The 22,528-nt window shown below is 48.2% G+C and overlaps 1 protein-coding gene across 7 annotated transcripts in view; it reads left to right on the forward strand.

Annotated features, from left to right (window-relative positions):
• SLC52A2 (solute carrier family 52 member 2) overlaps nucleotides 1-22,528 on the forward strand; it is a 76,907-nt gene that overhangs the window by 9,320 nt on the left and 45,059 nt on the right. For 4 of the 7 annotated variants that reach the window (XM_083145088.1, XM_083145090.1, XM_083145091.1 and 1 more), the window contains exon 2: nucleotides 10,863-10,938. The exons of the other annotated variants lie outside the window; for them this stretch is intronic. The gene's annotated coding sequence lies outside the window, so the exon portion shown is untranslated. The remainder of the gene's footprint in view (nucleotides 1-10,862; nucleotides 10,939-22,528) is intronic. 7 annotated transcript variants of the gene reach the window in all.

Here is a 22,528-nt window from a genome sequence, read left to right on the forward strand (position 1 = left end):
GGCCCCTATATTGGTGTCCTGCACGCGTTGCAGAGCGGGCGTACCCCAGCTTGTAGAGGGGTTATGCCTACAATGTATAAAAACACATGCGCAGCCCCCTGTGGCAGCTCCCTCAGGGGAACCTGCTTGGGCCCAGCTTACCCAGGTCATGTCGCAGTTAATAGACAGGCTCTCTGCTGCACCATCCCTGCAGCCGGGACCGTCCGTGTCTCGGCCATGTGCCCCCCCCGAGGAGCCGGCATGGGCGCGTGCTTTGGCAGACTCAGTTCAGGGCATCCGTGCCTCTTTAAAGGGTAAATCCCGTAAGCCCCGGGGGGAGATTCCTTCTACCCTCACCCGTCAGGATACGGATGTAGATACTGATGAGGAGGAGGATCAGCTGGTTGACGACACAGTCGACGCAGATGCTGACGACACCTCCAACGACATAACAGCAAAAGTCGATGTAGAAGCCCTGGTAATTGCGGTTAGAGACGTGTTACATTTACAGGAGGTCTCTGAACCAGTACAGTCTGTGGGCCCATCTTTTAAGCGTCACAAGCAGACGCGGACAGTGTTCCCTAACTCTGCAGAGCTAGAGGATGTCCTTGGGGAGGCCTGGGTGTTACCAAATAGGAAGTTTCCGCTCCCTAAGCGGTTTAATTCCCTGTACCCGCTCCCTCCAGAGGATAGAGTTCGCTGGGAGACTCCTCCCAAGGTGGATGCACATATCGCTAAGATTGTGCGTTCCAGTACTTTACCCATTCCAACCGCCTCTCTTAAAGATGCCGCTGACAGAAAGTTAGAGAACTTTCTTAAGCTGATTTTTACAACAACTGGGGCGGTTGCACGACCTACCCTGGCATCTGCCTGGGTAGCAAAGGCCATGGTCAAATGGATTTCTCTCCTCACTAATATTATTACTGAGGGAGATAGTGTAGATGACATGTTTCCTATTCTTGACATCATGCATCAAGCTGCACTATATTTGGGAGAGGCTGCATTAGATGCAGCCACTCTTACTTCAAGGGCATCTGCCTCGGCAGTGGCGGCTCGACGATCCCTGTGGCTTCGCTCTTGGAAAGCGGATACTGAGTCCAAACAAACTCTAGAGGCATTACCCTTTGCGGGTTCTCTATTGTTTGGATCAGAGCTGGACAAAATCGTGGCCACGGTGGCTGCCTCAAAGGCGGCTTTCCTGCCATCCACTCATGCTCCGCGTCCTCGACCGGCGTTCCAGTCCTTTCGTTTCCAGGGCAGGGGTAGGGGACAGTCGTTCACAAAGACTCAGGCCCAACCCGCAAAGCCCTCTAGGGCCAGAGGAAAACGTCCCTGGCCCACTAGACGTGCTGAACATAAACCCGAGGTTAAGCCCTCGGCATGATGGGCCGGCGCTCCACCTGGGGGATCCCAGGGTGGGGGGTCGCCTGCTTCGGTTTTCGCACATGTGGCTGGAGTCCACGACAGACGCTTGGGTTCGAGACTTAGTCTTCAAAGGCTATTCTATAACCTTTCGCCGTCGACCACCGAGCTCGTTCTTTTCAACAAGTTCTCCCAAGGACTTGGAAAAGCGCGTAGCCCTGGAACAGGCCATACAAAAACTACTTTCAGCAGGTGTCATTGCCCCCGTTCCAGTGTCGCAACAAGGCACAGGTTTCTACGCCAGTCTTTTCTTGGTACGGAAGCCCAATGGGACCTTCCGTCCCATTTTAAATCTAAAAAGATTAAACAAATTCCTTCGGGTCCCGAAGTTCAAAATGGAGACCTTGCGGTCCATTGTGCTGGCGTTGCAACCAGGGGACTACATGGCATCCCTCGACATACAAGATGCGTATCTACATGTACCCATCAAACAAGAACACTGGCGGTTTCTCAGGTTTGCGCTGCAAGACCGTCACTTTCAATTTCAGGCACTACCTTTCGGCCTGGCCACAGCTCCCCGCGTGTTTACGAAGGTCATGGCAGTGATGTGCAGTGCTCTTCGCCACCAGGGGGTTCGGATTCTCCCATACCTGGACGATCTGTTGATCCTGGCTCAGTCGCCCCAGGTTCTCCAGGCACACTTGACCAAGGTCGTGGCGGTCCTGGAACGCCATGGCTGGATAATCAATTGGCCAAAGTCATCCATAGTCCCTACTCAATCTATGATTCACCTAGGGGCCCTGTTGGACACAGTAAATCAGCGGATTTACTTGCCGGAGATACGCCGCAAGGCCCTGCAGTCCAGAGTTCAACATCTTCTCTCGCTCAGGTGTGTCTCAATACATGCCTGCATGAGGGTGCTGGGCTCCATGGTCTCGACTTTCGACATGGCGGAGTACGCTCAGTTCCACTCTCGCCCCTTACAACGGGAAATTCTAAGGAAATGGTCGGGGTCATACTCCAACATACGGTCACACCTGATTGTCTTATCACCGGCAGCTCGGAGTTCCCTGTCATGGTGGCTTCTAGATCAGAACCTCATGGAAGGGAGGCCTTTTTGGATCCAAAAATGGACTCTCCTCACCACGGATGCCAGTCTTCGTGGTTGGGGAGCAGTCACATGTCAGAAATCCTTTCAGGGGCTTTGGACTCCACAGGAATCCTTGCTATCCATCAACACTCTCGAACTAAGAGCTGTCTTACTGGCTCTCCGCCAGGCAGAGCCTTGGCTTCAAGGTCACCCGGTGCAGGTACAGTCGGACAATGCGACGACGGTGGCTTATATCAACCACCAGGGTGGCACTCGGAGTCGAGCAGCTATGGCGGAGGCCTCTTGTATCTTCCAGTGGGCGGAGAACAAGATCCCGGCATTATCGGCAATCTTCATCCCGGGACTCCTCAATTGGGAGGCGGACTTCTTGAGTCGGCAGACTCTGGATGCCGGCGAATGGACCCTACATCCGAAAGCATTTCAGATGTTGGTAGACCGGTGGGGCAGACCGGAGGTGGATCTGATGGCATCTCGCCACAATCACCAGGTCACCCTGTACGGTTCCAGGTCTCGAGATCCGAACGCTTGCATGGTAGACGCTCTGTCAGCCCAGTGGCCGTTCGCTCTCATGTATGCCTTTCCCCCATTTTCACTCCTTCTCCGAGTTCTTCGCAAATTGAAGGCAGAAGGGGGCACGATGATCTTGGTGGCCCCTCATTGGCCTCGGAGGATCTGGTTCTCAGATCTGCAGGCCCTGTCAGTGGCCCCTCCAATCCGGCTACCTCTGTGGCCAGATCTACTCTCGCAGGGGCCGTGCCTCCATCCCGATCTGCAGCGGTTGTCTTTAACGGGGTGGCTGTTGAGACCGCCTTGTTAAAAGCTAAAGGCTTTAATTCACGGGTGATTTCGACTATGCTCAGAGCTCGTAGGCCTTCTTCGGCCGGTGCTTATCATCGCATCTGGCGAGCTTACTTCGCCTGGTGTAGCTCACGCAAGTTTAACCCAAAAACCTATCGGTTGTCTCGAATTCTGTCCTTTCTACAAAAGGGTTTAGAAGCCGGCCTTAGACTGTCATCACTAAAGGTACAGGTGTCGGCCTTGTCTATTCTATTTCGAAGGAGGCTGGCGTTGTTGCAGGACATCCGCACTTTCTTGCAGGGGGTTTTGCGAATCCAACCTCCGTTTGTCCCACCGGTTGCTCCATGGGATCTTTCTCTGGTTCTTAAGGCTCTACAGGGTCCCCCTTTTGAACCATTGCGATCAGTGGATCTATCTTGGCTTACATGGAAAACTGTTTTTCTGCTGGCCATTGCTTCGGCCAGGAGGGTTTCAGATTTATCGGCTCTGTCCTGTCAGTCTCCTCTTCTGGTTTTCCACCCTGACAGGGCGGTCCTTCGAACAGTCCCTTCACACCTTCCCAAGGTGGTGTCCAAATTTCACGTTAATCAGGAGATAGTGGTCCCAGCCTTTCGGGGGCCGGAAGCTTCTCCTGAACAGCGATTCCTAGATGTAGTGCGAGCGTTACGTATCTATGTGCGTCGTACTAAAGCACTTAGGAAATCTAACTCTCTCTTTGTCCTCTATGGATTTCAGAAAAGAGGTTGGCCTGCTACGAAGCAGACCATTGCCCGGTGGCTAAGGTCTGTCATCAAACAAGCTTACTTGGGTGCCGCCCTTCCGGTTCCAACGGGCGTCCGGGCTCATTCCACGAGATCTGTGGGTGCGTCTTGGGCTGTTAGGGGTGGTGCGACAGCAGAGCAACTTTGCAAGGCGGCGACCTGGTCGTCTCCTCATACTTTCTTACGCTTCTATGCGTTTGATACGTTTACCTCACAAGACTCGGCATTCGGCCGGAGTGTATTGGCTGCGGCCCAGGCGCGCCCCCACCCATAGGTGGCTGCTTTAGGACATCCCAATGTTATCCCTGGGGCCCCTGACGTCTACCGCTGAAGAAAATGATATTTATGTCTTACCTGTTAAATATCTTTCTTCGAGGACGTCAGGGGCCACAGGGATCCCTCCCTGGCGCGCCTACTTCATGATTAACATTAAGAGTTACTCCGTTGAGTCAACTTAGTTAAAATTTCCTCTGTTGAGGGTGTTTACACATGTTACAGTTATGGTTTCTCTATTGAGCAACCACACATACACATATATTTGTTGAGTGTGTTTCTGTATGGGTTTCTCTTCCTTCTATCTTGTCTCCTGCCTGGCTTGGGAAAAAAACTGACTAGCCTGGGAGGCGGGGTATAGGAGGTGAGAGCCCAGGGGCTGTCTCTGAGCAGCCCAGAAGTTTAACCTTTCTGGTGCTGGATTGGTCGTGACGTCACTCCTAGACCCAATGTTATCCCTGTGGCCCCTGACGTCCTCGAAGAAAGATATTTAACAGGTAAGACATAAATATCATTGTGGACCCAGGCTTCAATGATTATTCACCTGAATCCCTGTCCCTTGACGTCGTTCGTGCTCTAAGGATCTACGTCTCCAGAACTTCATCTTTGAGAAAATCGGACTCTCTTTCTTTTCGTCCTCTATGATTCAGTGAGACCAGGCTGGCCTGCGTCTAGACAGACATTGGCGAGGTGGATTCCACTTACCATTCGACAGGCCTACCTTGCTTATTCCTTACAGCCTCCAGATTCGATTTCGGCCCACTCCTACCAGTTCAGTGGGTCCTTCTTGGGCGGCAGCCAGGGGTGTCTCCATTCAATAGCTCTGTCGAGCGGCTACATGGTCAGGTCGTAGAACAATGCCTCTCAATTTGGCCGTTTAGCGCTGTCCCTAACAGGGTGGGAGCTCTGGGACGTCCCCACTGTGATGGCAGTGCCATCTAGTGGATGAAGGAGAAAAGGGGATTTTGTACTCACCGATAAATCCTTTTCTCCGATTCTACAGGTGGCACTGGCCGCCCGCCCGGCGCTTTCTCCTGTTTTTTTCTACCATTTTAGATAGGGAGATTTCTCTTGAGGTTTTAAGTCTCCAACCTATGGGTTCTGTATATTATCTCCTACTGGCCTGTTTGGCTTGTGTGTTTGTTCTCACTTTTGTTTTCAAATTTCTACTTGTGAGTTTCTTTGGTGTGGTGTATCCTCCTCTTGGATGACTGTTCTCTCCAGCTCCCTCAGGGCACATCTCTTCAGACTGCCGTAGAGGGGAGGAGCTAGCCACAATTATTATTATTATTATTATTATAATTTTTTTTTTTTTTTTTTTAAGTGCCCATGCTCCTAATGGTTGCCCTTTATTCCCCACTGTGATGCCAGTGCCACCTGTGGAATCGGAGAAAAGTATTTATCGGTGGGTACAAAATCCCCTTTTTACATTCGATTCAATATCAATTTCACAGTGTACACATTCGATTTACTGGATTGTATTCGATTTTTCTTCGGGTTCCATGGTTCCCACAGGGTGACATCGGGGTTGTAGGCGGATCCAGAGGACCGTGGCACCAATTAGAGAAGCTTTGAAAATTTCCAAGGATGCACGGCTCCTCTCCCCTATAACCCCTCCTCCATGCTCAGCTCCTCAGTTTTGTTGGTGCCAGCAGGAAGCTGGACCACCATTTAATTCAGCTGGGTTTACCTCAGGGAGGTAATCCCAAAAAAGCTTTTATTTTTATTGTTCATTCTTATTTTTACAGTGTGCCGCAGGATGCGGCTGGGCTGCCTTTGCTGTCATTCACCGGACGGCAGCTCCCACACTGCTGCTGGAACTCGACCATGGTCAAGCGGGGTTCTCGGCGGGGAGAGATCCAGCGCCTAGCACTGCCGGACCTCTCCCCCAGACAGCATGGCCAGAGTACAGGAGCAGGTAAGGCTCTCTCTGGGGCAGATTTATTAAGCTCGGTGAAGTGATAAAGTGTCCGATTTTTATCACCGGCCAATCAGATCCTAACTCTGAAGTTACAGGCTTGGTTTGAAAAATGACAGGTAGGAACTGATTGGCCGGTGATAAAAACCAGACCCGTTATCACTTCACCGAGCTCAATAAATCTACCTCACTGAGAGCACGTACCGCTGTCAGCTGCGCGCTGGGGGAGACACTGCTGCTTGCGGCAGGGACTCCACTAGACCACCAGGGACAGAGCGCAGGTTGGATAGATTTATCTATTACAGGGCTCACTATCCGCCGGCGGGGGAAGGCTGGATCCTAAATTGGGAGAAATCGTCTATCACCCCATCGCAGCAGATGCTACATCTGAGAGCTCTTTTGGACACGCAGGCCTGAAGACTATCTCTGCCATTGGACAAGTGTTATTCGTTAAAACGTCGGATTTGACTCTTTCTTCAAATTCTCAATTTGCTTATCAATGAGAATCTTGGGTCTCATGGTATCAACTTTCGACATGGTTGAGTGGCCGCATTTTCACTCACGTCACATTCAACGTCTCCTACTGTCGAGATGGGATGGACAACACCATCACATCAGAACCACGTTCCTCTCACGTTCGGATGTCCCTTCAGTGGTGGCTCCAAACCACTCATCTAACCTAGGGTCGTCCATTTTGGTTCATAAAATGGTCTCTCCTCTCTACCGATGCCAGGCTGGGGAGTGGTAGTAGAATCCCAGTCCTTTCAAGGCGTAAGGTCCATACCAGAAACTCGTTGGATCACAGGACCTTCTCTGAGGAAAGCCAGTCCGTCAGATTGGACAACGCCACAGCAGTGGCATACATAAACCGCCAAGGAGGCACATGCAGCACAGCAGCCATGCGGGAAGTGTCCAAAATCCTGATCTGGGCAGAACAACACCTTCAGGCCCTATCGATGGTCTTCATCCCGGGTGTACTGAATTGGGAGGCAGACTTCCTAAGTCGCCAAGACATTTATCCAGGAGAGTGGTCACTCCACCCCACGTGGATCTAATTGTTTCCCGACACAACAACAAAGTGTCAACGTTCGTGATCCTCAGGACAGCTTCACAGATGCTTCTGTCAGTACACTGGAGTTATCATCTTCCTTATGTTTTTCCTCCGGTATCCATTATAGGAAATTCAAACTAGAGGGCGGGGATCTCATTCTGATAGCCCCGCCCTAGTCCCGCCCTGGCCTCGCCGGCATTGGTATGTGGACCTTCAGCAGATGTCATTTCAACCACCATTCCAGTTGCCACTAGGACCGGATTTGCTCAGCCAAGGGCCTTGTCTGCATCCAGAGCTTTGGCGCCTGTCTTTAACGGCATGGTGCTTGAGACTGCCTTACAAAAAAACAAGGGGAGTTCTACCAAAGTTGTCAATCCTATGATTCAGGCACGTAAACCAGCATCAGCAATGCTTTATTACCGGGTCTAGAACACTTAGTTTGGTACTTGTGGAGTATCACGGCTCCCATCGTATGGCATCGTATGCCATATGTAATGGCATACGATGCGATTTTTACAGATTTTTGATCATTTCTGGTCAAAAATCGTATGCAATCGCATGCCATACGATGGCATGCGATGCGATCGCACCCGATTTTGCACTGAAATGCATCAAAATGCATTGAAATGTGTAGTAAACTTGTGAAATGCCCCCAAATGCCATTTTTCATAGTGTACCACCCCCACTATCAACGTCAACCCGAAGCGTGGCGAGCGCAGCAGTAAGCGTCCTACAACCTTTTCCTACCCCCACTATCCACGTCGGAGTGGAGTTGAGAATAGAAAGTGTGGCGAGCGCAGCGAGGGGACGCGGATACCTGTGAAGCCCGCGAGGGGACGCGTATAGCTGTTAAGGTATCCGCGTCCCCTCGCGGGGCTCGCTGCGCTCGCCACACTTTCTATTCTCAACTCCACGCCGACGTGGATAGTGGGAGTATGAAAAGGTCGTAGGACGCGTACCGCCGCCCCGCGCGGGCTCGCTGCGCTCGCCACGCTTCGGGTTGACGTTGATAGTGGGTTTGGTACACTATGAAAAATGGCATTTCATAAGTTTACTACACATTTCAATGCATTTTGATGCATTTCAGTGCAAAATCGGGTGCGATCGCATCGCATGCGCTGCGATTTTTTTAGCATACGATCAAGGTCGTGGAAGCCGTGATACTCCAAGTACCCTTAGTTTTCCTGGTGTGCATCCCGCAGGTATGACCCTAAAGTTTTTAGATTTGCCAGAATCCTATCCTTCCTTCAAAGGGGGTTCGACATCGGTTGACGGTTAGGTCCATATCTCGGCATTGTCAGTTTGGTTCCAGAGAAAAATAGCTTCTCTTCTAGATATACGTACATTCAATCAAGGAGTTCTACGTATCCAACCACCATATGTTCCTCCTACAACACCGTGGGACCTGTCTCTGGTGTTGCAGGCTTTGGCTACACCTCCCTTTTGAATCTCTACAATCAGTGAAATATAAATGGCTTACAGCTAATACAGTATTTATTTTAGCTATGGCATCAGCTAGACGGGTGTTGGATTTGTCAGCTCTCTCCTGCGAATCCCTGTTTCTCATTTTCCATTCCGATAGGGCGGTGTTACAGACCAGACCATCTCACCTCCCTAAAGTAATTTCCACATTTAACATCAATCAGGAAATAGTGGTAGCAGCGTTCAATTCTGAGGATATTTCCTCAGATGAACGTCTGTTAGACGTGGTCAGGGCTCTGACCATTTATCTGGACCGCACTGCGGCCATCAGAAAATCAGATTCTCTTTTTGTATTGTATGGATTCCACAAGAAGGGCTGGCCTTCGAACAAGAAAACACGTGCCCGCTGGATTCGTATGGCAATTCAACAGGCCTACCAACTGGCTAATCTTCCCATACCTTTGTCAATCAAAGCTCATTCCACAAAGACGGTAGGTCCATCTTGGGCCGTACGCCGTGGAGCGTCTGCCGAACAACTATGCAAGGCTGCAACGTGGTCGTCTATCCATACGTTCGTTAAGTTCTATGCATTTGACAGGTTCGCCTCCCAGGATGCCTCGATTGGTCGTCGGGTTCTTCTGACACCTCAGGCAAATTCTCTCCCTTAAGTATGGCTTTGGGACATCCCCGATGTCACCCTCTGGGATCATGGAACCCGAAGAAGAAAACGAGAGTTATGGTAGTAAAGGTTATAAATGGGGGTTACAAAAAGAATGGGTGCTTCCTTTGTGGATGTAAAAAGGAAGATAAAAAGAAGACCGAAGAGGAGGAGAAAAGACAGAAATGAGTAAAATTGAAGTGTGGACTTCCCTGTTTTGTTTCCTTTTAATGAACGTTTATTCCTTCCTTTTCTTTTGTGCTGTTATGCTGATTCTTTTTTCTACAATCCACGGTATGTAGAAAAATAAATCAAAAAGACAATGTGTAGATCTGTTTTTCTAAATAAACTTCTGATTTGTTAAGTACGTCTCACTTGGGGTGTAGATAAACACATATAGCGGTTTCTTTTCAAGGATCAACAAATGGGTAGCGTACCCGTACTCATGATTATATAATTGGTATTCCTTGCATAAGGAGTTATGGTGGACCTAACTTACAGTAGGTTATCTCTTTCTTTGAGGTCCATGGTAACCACAGGGCGCCCACCCTAAATTTAGACCTGAGGTATTCCTAAGTGTGGTATGCTACACTGTGACCTTCCACGACCTTAGTCATGTCTTAAGCAGCCCATACACGTTCCGTGTATGGGCTCCTTTAGTACTTTATAAGTATGTTCTGTCTGTCCGCTTCCTGCTATTGGCTGGCTAACAAAACTGAGGAGCTGGGCATGGAGGCGGGGTTATAGGGGAGAGGAGCCGTGCATCCTGGGAAACTTTCAAAGCTTTGCTGTTTGGTGCCACGGTCCTCTGGATCCGCCTACAACCCCGGTGTCACCCTGTGGTTACCATGGACCTTGTAGAAAGAGAGTTAACCTAAGGTAGGTCTACCATAACTCTCCTTTCCTTGGCTGCACAGAATATTTTTCTTTTCAATATAGAAATCGGGAGCGCTCATCGAATCGATTTTGTTTCTATAAGCAAAATCGAATCGAAAACGGAAAAAATATAGGCGTGTTTACACAGCTTTAGTTTCCATATTCGATTGTCCATTAGATTTGGCATTAGATCTTATACTTTTGAATTCAGTATCAATTTCAATATAGAATTTGATTTACATTTAAGGGGCAGTGTACACATTCAATATTTCCTTGCCTGCACAGTGATATAGGAAAACAGGAGCGCGCATCGAATCGAAAGCATCTTAAAAATCATTTGATTCTATTTTGCTTCTATAAGCAAAAACTAATGGAAAAGAGGGAAATATCTAAGTGTGAGTACACAGCTTGAGTTTGGAGACTGCTTGTTAGAGAGAACACATGGATTGGAGATGATCACCTTTCCACCTTTGGGCTTCAGCGCTGGTCACCGTACATATTTTGTGTCTTTCAAATAACGTACAGTAGTCAGGCTAACGTACAGTAGCAAGGCTGTGAATCGCCCCCTTGTGTTCCCCATGTATGTAGGAATGGGATTGGGGTGACTGTATTCAGACATCGTATCCTCTATGTACTAAGCTGATCTCCCCCAGGTGGTGGATGTTCCATATGTGGCCGGTATCTTCCAGTGACCTGTGGGTTCTGCAGATGGGACTATAACGGAGACAGGTAATCTCTGCCACATCTTATATAGAGACCCGCCCCCCTATATATAGTGCTGGGGTTCCCTATACTGTCCTGTGTTCCAGTACAGCTCCCCTCCCCCCTTATATATAGTGCTGGGATCCCCTATACTGTCCTGTCACATACAGACCCGTGTTCCCGTACAGCTCCCCTCCCCTATATATATATATATATATATATATATATATATATATATATATATATATTAGTGCTGGGATCCCCTATACCTGGGGTAGCCAACCCTAGTCTTCGAGAGCTACCAACAGTGCATGTTTTCCAGGTATCCTCACAGAATCACAAGTGAGCTAATTAGCTCCACCTGTGGATCTTTTAAAATGTGTCAGTGATTAATGAGTGCAGCTGTGCAGCAGCTAGGTTGTCTGGAAAATGTGAACTGTTGGTAGCTCTCGAGGGCTAGGGTTGGCTACCACTGCTCTATACTGTCCTGTCACATACAGACCCGTGTTCCCAAACAGCCCCCCTATATATAGTGCTGGGATCCCCTATACTGTCCTGTCATATATAGAGGAATAGCTTTATATACCTGCGTTCCTGTCACTGACACCTAATATATCCGCAGTGACTCCATGGGCGGTATTCAATGAGCCTGATTCGCCATGTTTTTATGGCGATTTTGTGCTGTAAGGCGAATTTCTGACTAAAACGGTGAATCACCCTATTCAATAACCACATGGCGAATACATTTCAAGGTTTTTTTCGCCATGATTCACCGAGTAGCAATCGCTATCTTTTTATGGTGAAGTGGAATGTGAACTTTTAAAATAAAGTGTTTTGTTTTTTACATTTGGTGTCAAAAAATCAGGAATTTTATTCTGAAGAGGGGCATGCTATTTTTATTCATGTGCTGTAAGCACATGAATATATATTTAATAAAAAAAAAATATATATATATTTTTTTTTTACACAGCAGCCAGCAGGGGGCACCGGAGCCGAGCCGTTAATTACATATTCATATATTCACTGCACCCGATCGTTACATATGCACGATTGGGTGTAGTGAATATACCCGGTCCCCTGCTGGCACCCCCGGGGGGCAGCCTGTGGGTTGCCTGGCACCCGGGGAGCCCACCTCCCCCCCACATACGCTCTGGGGCAGGCAGGGAGACTTCCATCTCCCTGCCTGCCACCGTCCTCAGGCTCCCTGCGGCGTTCGCCGCAGGAGCTCATATTCGCCGGTCAGGGGCAGCGAACCCCTGACTCGTTGAGGCTCCGGAACGTGGCGAATGTGCAGCGAATCCTAAACAGGATTCGCTGCACCTCGCCGGTATTCACATTGAATACCGCCCCATGTGTCATATCTCCATCTGCTGTCACTATGGTTACAGCGTCACGTTCACGTCTGCTGTATACTCCTGCGTTCCTGTGTATGTCACGTGTTGGAGCTAAAACAATAACTCTGTGGCCCTAGGGTCACACAAAAGCGCTGGTATAGTTCTGGAGGTGGGTATTTTTCCTTTTAGCTAAGTTGCAGCCTCCTATCAGAGGAATTGTGTAAGAACAAGTAATTGGTATCCAGCTATAGGCTGGTACCACTAGGTGGCGCTGCTTAGCCAAAAAACATTAAGATACCAAGATTTGTGATTTCAGTTATTTATTATAAAAAGCATCATTCATTTATATAATCTAATAAAAACAACTGACACACAAGACAAACAACATATAACACAAAGAAGTGAGGAGGCTGAGTATATTCTTATATACTGAGGCTATTTCATAATGAGGCATTGTATAGTTTCCAGTGCCAGTGTATATTATATTGCAGGGTTCCTTACCGATGGTGATACCTTACTTTGAAGGGACCGGCTCCAGGTAGTCCTTGTTATCTCCTGTACAGAGAACCCCTTTGTGTGGAGTATAGATAGTGCAGATGGATCTGCGGCACTGGGTGCTTTTTCCGGGCTATAACGGGCTCCTAATACGCGTTTCTCTGCCTTTAGAGTCCTTCGGCGGCTTCCTCAGCTGGATGCCACATAGCATCTGCCCCTGCTATTTAAGCGGTGTCCGTTCGCGGGGATTTTCTCCACGAACTTCCGCATTTGCGTTCCAAGCCTCATTTCCATCCCTCTTATATATAGATTGCGGCGGCCATCTTTGATTTTATATCCAAGCCTCGTTTTTAGCAGGAAATCAATTTGTTGCCGCGGCCATTTTTCTTTTATTTTGTAGTAATATCAAGCCTCCTTTTTCACTCCAAGCCTCGCTTTCAAAACCCGGAGATATTCGTATGAATAACTCTTTATCAGCCTCTTATTGTCAATTTGTCATATATTTACTCCTCCATTCGGTCAATACATAATGTAACTTAACTCGTATAATTTTTTGTATTTTTTATATATGTTTGAGTTAAGTTACATATGTATTAACCGATGTAATTGTGACGTGGCGAACGGAGGAGTAAATATATGACAAATATAATATACACTGGCACTGGTAACTATACAATGCCTCATTATGAAATAGCCTCAGTATATAAGAATATACTCAGCCTCGTCACTTCTTTGTGTTATATGTTGTTTGTCTTGTGTGTCAGTTGTTTTTATTAGATTATATAAATGAATGATGCGTTTTATAATAAATAATTGATATCACAAATCTTGGTATCTTAGGGCAGTATTCAATGTCAAATATTCTCCGTGCATGGCGAGAGATTTTTTCTCTCGCCATGCACTCTCCGTGTTCCGGAGCCTCCTGCTCCCCCTATTCAACGTGTTAAAGACTCGCCGCCACTCGCGGCGAGTCTTAACCCCTGCAGCGGACGAGCGTCCGCGGCAGGGAGCTGTCAGGGAGCCAGGGGACGTAGCAGCCAAGAGAGATTAAAGTCTCTCTTGGCTGCTGCAGGGGATATGGGGTGGGGAGCAGGGCTCCCCTGGACCCAGGCAGCACAGGCTGCCCCCCCTATAGCCAGCGGGGGACCCAGTATTCACTGTACCCGAACGTGCATCGGGTGCAGTGAATATATGAATATCTAATGAGCGGCTCGAGCGCTCCGGCCCCCTGCTGGCTGCACTGTGTAAAAAAAAAAAAAAAAAAAAAATGTCAAAAAATATTTTTTTTTAAAATTAAATATATATTCATGTGCTATAGGCACATGAATAAAAATAACATGGCCCTTCACAGAAAAAAAAACCTGATTTTTTGACACCAAAATTAAAAAAAACACCCTTTTAGTTTAAAAGTTCACATTCCTGCTCTCCATCAAAAGATGGAGAATTTCTACACGGAGAGAGACGGCGAGAATCACTTAGAAAGACGGAGAATATTTCACATTGAATAGGGTGGCTCGCCTTTGGAGAAAAAAAACCTCTCTCCACCGCGTGAAAAGCACAAACTCTCCAGAAATCACAGCGAATTTTTCTCATTGAATACTGCCCTTAATGTTTTTTGGCTAAGCAGCGCCACCTAGAGGTACCAGCCTATAGCTGGATACCTATTCCTTGTTACGTGTTGGAGCTGTGTGTAATGTGTGGTGCCGGGCTGCGTACGTGTTAGAGTCTCTGTAGTTGCCTGTAAATAGGGTTTATTACCGCTGTGAAATGCTGGCAGAGGTGACATCGGCTTCCCCAAGGTCAGGGATGAGTCTCGGCTCCACTGTCATTGCTGGTCATGCACCTGTCTCTGCAGACACTCTGCGCTATGCCTATGTGCTGAATGCTGCGGGTGCGCTGCTGGCGCTCTCCTGAGTGTTCTGCAGAATATATGAATGAATATAAATAAATATATATATATACATACATACATACATACATACATACATACATACATACACACACACACACACACACACACACACGCGCGCGCACAACCGGTCAAAAATTTGCGGTCACTTAGCAATGTCCTTATTTTTAAAAGTAAAGCGCTGTGTTTTCTTTCCAAATGAAGATAACATTAGTTGAATCAGAAATACTCGCTATGTTACTGTGGTAATGACTGTACAAGCTGCAGTAACAGGAAAAGTTGCTCAGTCAATAAGGTGCCAAAAACAAATGATGTTTAACAAAATGCACAAATCAATAAAATGCTTAAAGTACATAGTAGCTGGGAAGTTTTGAGATTGATTTAATGTCCAGATTCTCATAGAACGACAGCCCCTTCCATTTAAACTCCCAATGGAGGGTCCCGGAAAGGGAAGCACACATAAACGGCTGATGCAGCACCTTTTACACATAAAAAGCTTTATTTACAAATGCACTTACAATTTAAAAAAAATGACAGCATATCTACCACTCAGCGGTGCTAAAGAATAGTCCTGGCTAGTCACCAACTGGAGATACAAGCAAACACTGCAGGGTTCTTCCCAAAGTTCCCCAGGTAGGTTCCTCCACAGTAGGTCAATCCGTGTTAGCAGCCACTCCAGAATACAGTGTCTAAACTCATTTCAAACCATAAAGGTTCCTCATCAGTGGGGGTCCGCCGTTCTGCACTAGAAAGATCTGCGATCGTAAGCTGTGCGCATAAATTAGCCTTGAAATCTTTTTTCCGTCCTGGACAAAAGATTTCAGGCGAGCGCACATCTTTACCAGAGATTTTTCTTACGATCCCGTGTGCGTGCCTATGGATCTTTTGTTAAATCTTTTGTGCAACACGTAAGATCAGAAGATTCAGCTAAAGATCCACGGGAGCGCGCATCGGACCAAAATCGGCCGATTTTCGACCGATTATCGGTAAACATCGGACGATATATTGCCCGATTTATCGGAAATCGGACCAAAAATCGTTCTAGTGTGTGGGCACCTTTTTTTTTTTTTTTTTTTTTTTTTTAAAGACATTTTATTTTAAAATTTTTCAATAATGTAACAAACATAACAAATAAAGAGTACATTATCGCACAGAGAGGAGTCTAGTGTGTGGGCACCTTAAGGGCAAGTCGGACCTGATTTCCCCTTCAGCTCACCGGGACACATAAAATGCCAAGTTTTGCATATGATAAATTGCATGCGATTTATCATATGCATCTCCCGGGGAGCTGCAAGTTGGAGGGAACAGGGGGGCGGCAGACATCAAGGTGGCGGGCGGGGATGCTGCGAGTAGGGCAGGGGACCCTGTGGTGTGGGGGACACAGAGGCGGTGGACGCCGGAGAGCCGGGCATGAGGGGCAGGGTGCTGTCACTGCTGCAAGGAAACCAAATCTTATGTGCAGCCGGTCCGACCTCCCATCTCCGATGCGCACAGGACCCCGCATTGGGTCGGATGGGGTGTCTAGACATGCGATTTGGCCCGATTTCACTGCCTGATTCATCTGAATCTGGTGAAATCGGGACCAAATCGCATAGTGTATGGGGTACTTAAGATCAGAAAATTTAGCAAAAGATCCACGGGAGTGCGCTTCGGATTTATCGGAAATTGGCCAATCTTAATCTTAACAGTTTCTCTATTTGTACATTGAGGGTATTGAAGATGCATCTTCTCTGTTTCAGGATTAATACAATTAACCTGTGAGAACAATTAGTCAGTATGCTTTCCCACTCTTCTAAAAGCAGTATTTGAGGAGGCAAATGATTGGGTTTATGGATTTTAGCCCTCTTGGTATAAGACCCTCGGTCTGGTATTTTTCCAGACTGATGATCTCCCACCAGAGTCTGTTCTCTAGCTGCAAACATCTGGTATTTTTTTAAGCTATATCCAGATAAGTGTAGAGGTCAATTTCCAGCAACCATCACCCCAGTGTTATAATGGTACATTGTGTTTGCTAATTGCATTAGTGCGAAGACTAATGGATGATTTAAAAACCTTTGTTCAATTTTGTTAGCACAGCTGAAAACAGGTTTGCTCATTAGAGAATCTATAGAACTGGCCTTCCTTTGAGCTAGTTAAGTATCTGGAGCATCACATTTGTGGGTTCAATTATACTCCCAAAATGGCCAGAAAAAGAGAACTTGTGATGATCGACAGTCTATTCTTGTTATTTGAAATGAAGGCTATTCTGTGTGAGAAATTGCCAAAAAAATGAATATTTTCTACAACAATGTGTACTACACCCTTCAGGGTACCGCACAAACAGGCTCAACCAGAGTAGAAAGAGAAGTGGAAGGCCCCGATGCACAACTGAGCAAGAAGACAACTACATTAGATTCTCTAGTTTGAGAAATGGACGCCTCACAGGTCCTCCACTGGCAGCTTCATTAAATGGTACCCGCAAAATGCCAGTGTCAACGTTTACAGTGAATAGGTGACTGGGATACTGGCCCTCTAGGCAGAGTGGCAAAGTAAAAGCCGTATCCGAGACTGGCCAATAAAAGGAAAAGATTAGTATAGGCAAAAGAACACAGACATTGGACAGAGGAAGATTGAGGCGTTTGTATCACACAGAAGAACATTTGTGAGATGTAGAACAAGTGAAGAGATGCTGGAAGAGTCCCTGACGCCACCTGTCAGCATGGTGGAGGTAATGTGATGGTCTGCGGCTGCTTTGGTGCTGGGAAAGTGGGAGATTTGTACAAGGTAAAAGGGATATTTATCTACCGTTTCCTATATAGCGCAGCAGATTGTAAACCGTGATAAAGCAAGCTGAGTAACAGACTGACTTGGAGGTAGGAGGGCCCTGCTGCAAGCGGATATGAATAAGGAAGGCTATCTCTCCACTATGCCATACCCTGTGGACAGCGCTTGATTGGAGCCAATTTCCTCCTCCAACAGGACAATGACCCAGTGCACACCTCCAAATTATACAAGAACTATGTAGGGAGAAGCAGACAGCTGGTTATGTGTCTGTAATGGCGTGGCCAGCGCAGTCACCGGATCTCATGCCCTTTGAGCTGGGAGCAGCGTGACCATATGGTAAGAAGTGCCCATCAGGCCAATCCAACATGTGGGAGGAGCCTCAGGCAGCGTGGGGGGAGATTTCTTCAGATTACCATCTATAATGCTGAAGGTCCGCAATCCTGGAACCGCTGCCGAAGGAGCATTCTGTGACCAATGCAAAGTCTGAGGGACATAATCATTATTTCTAACCTTCCAATGTCTGCCACTGTGTTCTATTCATTCTGCAACTCATATAAAACACGAAATTGTCTGGGTGACCCCAAACTTTTGAATGGTTATGTGTGTGTGTAGGTCTGTGTGTGTGTGTGTGTGTGTATATTTCCTGCTGATGGGTACACTTACTAAAGCGTGCGTTCCATTGAAGTTGGTGTGTGCCCATAGCAACCACATTCTATCTATTACCTTCATCTAGTCCAATCTGTATACAGTAATTGTACCCTGTGTGGGCTCCGTTACTCACATCAGATAGGGAGAACTCGATGGACTGACGTCTTTATCACTATGTTACTATGTTGTCCGTTATCAGCCTCCAGCCTGTATCTAGATGGGAGGTGGGACCGTAGATGGGAGGTAGGACCGTAGATGGACGGTAGGACCGTAGATGGGAGGTAGGACCGTAGATGGACGGTAGGACCGTAGATGGGAGGTAGGACCGTAGATGGACGGTAGGACCGTAGATGGGCGGTAGGACCGTAGATGGGAGGTAGGACAGTAGATGGGAGGTAGGACAGTAGATGGGAGGTTGGACCGTAGATGGGAGGTAGGACCGTAGATGGGAGGTTGGACCGTAGATGGGAGGTAGGACAGTAGATGGGAGGTAGGACAGTAGATGGGAGGTTGGACCGTAGATGGGAGGTAGGACCGTAGATGGGATGTTAGACCGTTGATGGAAGGTAGGACCGTAGATGGGAGGTAGGACCGTAGATGGACGGTAGGACCGTAGATGGACGGTAGGACCGTAGATGGGAGGTAGGACCGTAGATGGGAGGTAGGACCGTAGATGCGAGGTAGGACCGTAGATGGGAGGTAGGACCGTAGATGGGAGGTAGGACCGTAGATGGAAGGTAGGACCGTAGATGGGAGGTAGGACCGTAGATGGAAGGTAGGACCGTAGATGGAAGGTAGGACCGTAGATGGGAGGTAGGACCGTAGATGGACGGTAGGACCGTAGATGGAAGGTAGGACCGTAGATGGGAGGTAGGACCGTAGATGGAAGGTAGGACCGTAGATGGAAGGTAGGACCGTAGATGGGAGGTAGGACCGTAGATGGACGGTAGGACCGTAGATGGAAGGTAGGACCGTAGATGGAAGGAAGACCATAGATGGTCGGCATAGTCCGTAGGACAACTCAGACAAGTTTATTACATGAGTTAGGTTCAGGCACTTATGGGGAGGAACGGGGATGTTATCCAGACCCGATGGTATAACAGTAAATCCGCAGGCCGGGCGATTATCGATAGACTGCGCATGTGTATGTCCCAAAGTAATCCTGATACTTTGTTATCGCTGGCCGTGTGCAGGTGATTGTGGGCGGTCTGGGAGAATCCAGGCGTATATGGGGAAGTCATGTGACGTCCTCGCCGGCCCCGATCAGCCACAGTGCGCACATTGGGATATCTGTGTCAGCCAGCTGTCTGTCTGGTGTGCAGCCCAGCACTGCCATAGAGGCCTGGCCCCACCCCCAATGTGCAGCCCAGCACTGCCATAGCCCCACCCCCAATGTGCAGCCCAGCACTGCCATAGAGGCCTGGCCCCACCCCCAATGGTCACCTCGGTGGCCTGGGCCCACCCCCAGCGGTGACATCAGTGGGCCTGGCCCGTCCTCTTCATGCTGCATCCGTACCCCTACACCCTGGCCAGATCATTCAGTGGTGACTAATTGTGAATGGATTTGCAGCTATGCACCAATGGCCGTGCACAGAGCGGGGGCCCAGCAGTCTGGTCTGAATCCCAACCCAAATAACAATCATGTGTATGACCCTTGTGACCTGCCTCAGTCCATGTGGGATATTTGTCTGGTGACCTTTTCACTTTGCAGTCCTTTTTACTGAGGAGAGAAATAAAGTACAGCCAATCCGCTTCCAGGTTACAGGCTGTGCGTGATAATGACTGCCGCTGGCTGGTACTCTGTATGGTGTAGTATATATGATACCTGGCGTCTGCTGTGCCACGTGGGCGCCTGTAACACAGGGTTAATGAGATGTATCTGTATAATGACTGCTGCTGGCTGGTACTCTGTATGGTGTGGTATATATGATACCTGGCGTCTCCTGTGCCACGTGGGCGCCTGTAACGCAGGGTTAATGAGATGTATCTGTATAATGACTGCTGCTGGCTGGTACTCTGTATGGTGTGGTATATATGATACCTGGCGTCTCCTGTGCCACGTGGGCACCTGTAACGCAGGGTTAATGAGATTTATCTGTATAATGACTGCTGCTGGCTGGTACTCTGTATGGTGTGGTATATATGATACCTGGCGTCTCCTGTGCCACGTGGGCGCCTGTAACGCAGGGTTAATGAGATTTATCTGTATAATGACTGCTGCTGGCTGGTACTCTGTATGGTGTAGTATATATGATACCTGGCGTCTCCTGTGCCACGTGGGCGCCTGTAACGCAGGGTTAATGAGATTTATCTGTATAATGACTGCTGCTGGCTGGTACTCTGTATGGTGTAGTATATATGATACCTGGCGTCTCCTGTGCCACGTGGGCACCTGTAACGCAGGGTTAATGAGATGTATCTGTATAATGACTGCTGCTGGCTGGTACTCTGTATGGTGTAGTATATATGATACCTGGCGTCTCCTGTGCCACGTGGGCGCCTGTAACGCAGGGTTAATGAGATTTATCTGTATAATGACTGCTGCTGGCTGGTACTCTGTATGGTGTAGTATATATGATACCTGGCGTCTCCTGTGCCACGTGGGCGCCTGTAACGCAGGGTTAATGAGATTTATCTGTATAATGACTGCTGCTGGCTGGTACTCTGTATGGTGTAGTATATATGATACCTGGCGTCTGCTGTGCCACGTGGGCGCCTGTAACGCAGGGTTAATGAGATTTATCTGTATAATGACTGCTGCTGGCTGGTACTCTGTATGGTGTAGTATATATGATACCTGGCGTCTGCTGTGCCACGTGGGCGCCTGTAACGCAGGGTTAATGAGATTTATCTGTATAATGACTGCTGCTGGCTGGTACTCTGTATGGTGTAGTATATATGATACCTGGCGTCTCCTGTGCCACGTTGGCGCCTGTAACGCAGGGTTACTGAGATGTATCTGTATAATGACTGCTGCTGGCTGGTACTCTGTATGGTGTAGTATATATGATACCTGGCGTCTCCTGTGCCACGTGGGCGCCTGTAACGCAGGGTTAATGAGATGTATCTGTATAATGACTGCTGCTGGCTGGTACTCTGTGTGGTGTAGTATATATGATACGTGACATCTCCTGTGCCACGTGGGCGCCTGTAACGCAGGGTTACTGAGATGTATCTGTATAATGACTGCTGCTGGCTGGTACTCTGTATGGTGTGGTATATATGATACCTGGCGTCTCCTGTGCCACGTGGGCGCCTGTAACGCAGGGTTACTGAGATGTATCTGTATAATGACTGCTGCTGGCTGGTACTCTGTATGGTGTGGTATATATGATACCTGGCGTCTGCTGTGCCACGTGGGCGCCTGTAACGCAGGTTAATGAGATGTATCTGTATAATGACTGCTGCTGGCTGGTACTCTGTATGGTGTGGTATATATGATACCTGGCGTCTCCTGTGCCACGTGGGCACCTGTAACGCAGGGTTAATGAGATTTATCTGTATAATGACTGCTGCTGGCTGGTGCTCTGTATGGTGTAGTATATATGATACCTGGCGTCTCCTGTGCCACGTGGGCGCCTGTAACGCAGGGTTAATGAGATTTATCTCTATAATGACTGCTGCTGGCTGGTACTCTGTATGGTGTAGTATATATGATACCTGGCGTCTCCTGTGCCACGTGGGTGCCTGTAACGCAGGGTTAATGAGATGTATCTGTATAATGACTGCTGCTGGCTGGTACTCTGTATGGTGTAGTATATATGATACCTGGCGTCTCCTGTGCCACGTGGGCGCCTGTAACGCAGGGTTAATGAGATGTATCTGTATAATGACTGCTGCTGGCTGGTACTCTGTATGGTGTAGTATATATGATACCTGGCGTCTCCTGTGCCACGTGGGCGCCTGTAACGCAGGGTTAATGAGATTTATCCGTATAATGACTGCTGCTGGCTGGTACTCTGTATGGTGTAGTATATATGATACGTGGCGTCTCCTGTGCCACGTGGGCGCCTGTAACGCAGGGTTAATGAGATGTATCTGTATAATGACTGCTGCTTGCTGGTACTCTGTATGGTGTAGTATATATGATACCTGGCGTCTGCTGTGCCACGTGGGCGCCTGTAACGCAGGGTTACTGAGATGTATCTGTATAATGACTGCTGCTGGCTGGTACTCTGTGTGGTGTAGTATATATGATACCTGGCGTCTCCTGTGCCACGTGGGCGCCTGTAACGCAGGTTACTGAGATGTATCTGTATAATGACTGCTGCTGGCTGGTACTCTGTATGGTGTAGTATATATGATACCTGGCGTCTCCTGTGCCACGTGGGCACCTGTAACGCAGGGTTACTGAGATGTATCTGTATAATGGCTGCCGCTGGCTGGTACTCTGTATGGTGTAGTATATATGATACCTGGCGTCTCCTGTGCCACGTGGGCGCCTGTAACGCAGGGTTAATGAGATGTA

The sequence above is a fragment of the Crinia signifera genome, chromosome 5, assembly GCF_055691185.1.
Source record: "Crinia signifera chromosome 5, ASM5569118v1, whole genome shotgun sequence".
Taxonomy (NCBI): Eukaryota; Metazoa; Chordata; class Amphibia; order Anura; family Myobatrachidae; genus Crinia; species Crinia signifera.